This window comes from Ambystoma mexicanum, chromosome 10 (genome assembly GCF_040938575.1).
Source record: "Ambystoma mexicanum isolate Mex_15411 chromosome 10, UKY_AmexF1_1, whole genome shotgun sequence".
Classification (NCBI taxonomy): Eukaryota; Metazoa; Chordata; class Amphibia; order Caudata; family Ambystomatidae; genus Ambystoma; species Ambystoma mexicanum.
The window spans coordinates 1,064,918,624-1,064,921,735 of record NC_090932.1 but is presented as its reverse complement, the minus strand read 5'-3'; the positions used below and the strand labels follow the sequence as shown (position 1 = coordinate 1,064,921,735).

Here is a 3,112-nt window from a genome sequence, read left to right as displayed (position 1 = left end):
TAAAACTCATACCGGTTTTCTCTAAGCTTGCTAGGGGGGGGAACTGAATTTCGTATTGTATTTGATTGTATTCCTGAGAACTGTGTGCTCCTCTTTCCATCTACTTCCATTTCTTACATTGCATAGGGGAGGGGGGTGAATTGCCAGAGAAAAAGTGATTATCTTATCTTTTGCTAAAATCATCTCAAGTATTTCTGTACTGCATTTTATTCCTCATTGCTTTTCCCTTGAAATCATAAAAGTATTTTTGCTACTTGATCCATCCTATGCTAACTCCTCATTGATTATAAAGAAGTGTGCTAGTGTCAGATTACCCATTGTTGATTAACATTATATTTATAAGGGCGATATCGATTATTAATTTATTATAAAAGCGTGGTATGTATATTTTGTTTTATTTCTCAAATAAACCTTTTAAACTTGCAAAACAGAACTACTTCTTGGCTCAGTGGGGTCAGGGGGATTCTAAGAGAGGGGTGTTACATAGGGGTAGTCATCCAGAACTCATGAACTGGACATAAAGATATATCAATAAGGGTTTCCATTCAGTATCGCAGACTAGGCATTGACTTAGCTGTAGTGTTGAATTGAATCCTCTTACAGCGGGAGCCGCTAAGGGACCAGGGAGCTAATAAAGGGCTTGTTATTACCGGGTCCATTATTAGCTCCCTCCCCATTCCCATTGAGCCCTATGGGGGCTCGAATGGGGATGGGTATTTTGAATGGGGACTTACCGGGTCCTCCAAGGTTGGAATGACCCGGTAAGTCCCCATTCAGGGGACCCGTACACGACTTTGGAGGCAGCCATGGCGCTACTAGCACCATGGCTACCTCCAAACTCGTAATGACCTTTAAAAATAGTGGTCTCCCACCTCTTCTTTAGATCCTCTCGGATCCTCTCAAGACATGAAGAGTCACCTGAGAAAAACTCACTGCACTTCTTTTGGGAATGTTGTGCTTTCCATATCCCTCAGCCTGCAGTGAAGAAAGAGCCGCCCAAGCATGAAAGAAGGTCTACCCTGTAACAACTCCCAGAGCACATCAGGAGTAACATTTGCTGTAGACCAGGACCAAGAAGGAAGGCGCTGGCTTTTGCACTCCTCCACCAAGTTGAACTTATGCTTGAACTTCGAACCATCTTGTCACTGTCTTGTGCCCTCCCTAAGACCATCAACTGCTAGGCCCCAATCGACTGCTTGACGCAGGACCAATCCAAATCACTAGCGAATCACACACCGACTCTAACCAGGAGTTACAACCATGGCTCAGCCAAGCTAGCCCTGGAACAGCCACTTCACCGACCTGCACATCGACACCCTCAAATTCACCACTTCGACCACTGAAGCATCACTCATTGATGCCTACCAGCAGCTAAACCCAACCTTGGCCAGGCTCAACTGCAAAGCAATCCTGGGACTGCTCTGGCAGTAGAAAACGTATTCTCATTGGGTGCTTCTCATTGTATTTTTTATATGGTTACTTGAATGTTTCTGCTGTGTGGCCATGAACTGAAATGCTAAGTGAATTATTATGTTTGTTACAGGCCTTTTCGTTTTCTCTGCTGCCTAGTCATGCAATGTTTTTCCAAGGGCATGTACTTTGGACTCATTCATAGAGAAAAAAATTGTGATATTGAAATGTTAGGTTATAATTTTATTAAATGAATACTTGCTTAAAAAGTGAACATTTCTTTAATATAGCACCCTCTTGGGGAAAAAGGTCACAGAGATGTGTAATGTTTATATTTTATTAACAACTAGTTAATCCATTTAAAGCATGAACGAGTTTTCGTTGAATATGACTCCAGGTATGCAATCCCTTCATTTTGCAGATTGGGAGAGGGCATGGGTTTAGGGAGAAGGGGCAGTGACATTGTTTTCAGGGATGGACGTCATTTAGGGGTAGCCAAGGATAGAAAGTGCTACCCCTGGCTATTGGCTTGCTGCCCGTGACCAATCGGCTGCATTCCATATCCAATCCTCCAATAAGGATCAAGGCGTCAGGGCGAAGTAATACGCATGGCACGTTCGTCCGGTTGGGCTGGCTCCCTGCTCCCTCCATTTTGTTTGCAGGCAGGAGGAGCACGATGTGTCTGTGAGCTGCCTGAGTGCAGGCCTGCACCTGACCCGCCTGTAGCCTAGAGTGGAGAGAGGAGCTCAGCTGCTCAGCTGAGTGATCATTGATAGTGAAAATTAGCTACTGCCTGCAGTTGGAGAATTCCACCCAGGCAGGGGCTTTGCAGAATTATAATATCCACCTGGCCGCCGCAGGGCCTGGTCCGCCTCCAAATTGAATTTGAGACAATGCTTGGTGTGCACTCGTGTGTGCCTGTGGTGGGATATTGGCCGCTTTTGTTAAGTGGGGCCACCTGATGGCTGAGGAGGGTCATGGGCCTGACTGGGGTCGACAGGCCAGTGGGCAGCCTGCAACAGGCCTGCTCAGGCCCTCCTGCTATCTGACTGGACATGCTGGCTGGTGGCCAGGTGCGAATGTACGTTAATCTCGGGCTGCGCAGGGCCTTTGATGGGAGAAAGGAACTGTGCTACAACGTGCCTCTTCTGCTCTGCTCTGCCTGCTGAAGCTTCCATCTACATGTGGGACAGGCAGCTCTGCAGATGCTCAGTGCTTCTAGGATGGCTGGGTCAGGGCCTGCCTTTTCACCCTTGCTTAGTGGGGCTTACAGAACAGGCCCAACCCCTGCACTTCCGCTTGCAACTCATACTTACCTGGCAAGGGAAAATCTGTGATCAGAAAGGCATATCTTGCAGGGTGAGGCTAGGCTTATCCATTGCACATCGGATTTGCTGACCCGGCCCCCTGCGATGTCCCCAAATGCGGGATACTCCACTGCATTATTTCTGGTAGTGGGGACTGCATTCGTGCTTTCTCCTGATTTATTGGCAAAATAAAGAAAAAGTAAAGTGCGCAAGTAGGTTGGTTGCACACAGAGCCCCTGGTCTTGCAGCAGAATTTCTTTTGCTGCATTCAAGGTGGCCAACGCTGAGCAAAGAAAGAAAAATTAAAGTGTGCCAGTAGGTTGGTTGCACACACAGCCCCTGGTCTTGTAGCAGAATGTATTTTGCTGCAGTGAAGAGGGCCAGCGCTGAGCAGC

The 3,112-nt window shown here is 47.1% G+C and overlaps 1 pseudogene; it reads left to right on the top strand.

Moving 5' to 3' along the window:
- Positions 1-2,718: 2,718 nt before the first annotated feature.
- LOC138496241 (U1 spliceosomal RNA) lies at positions 2,719-2,892 on the top strand (annotated as a pseudogene).
- Positions 2,893-3,112: the final 220 nt, after the last annotated feature.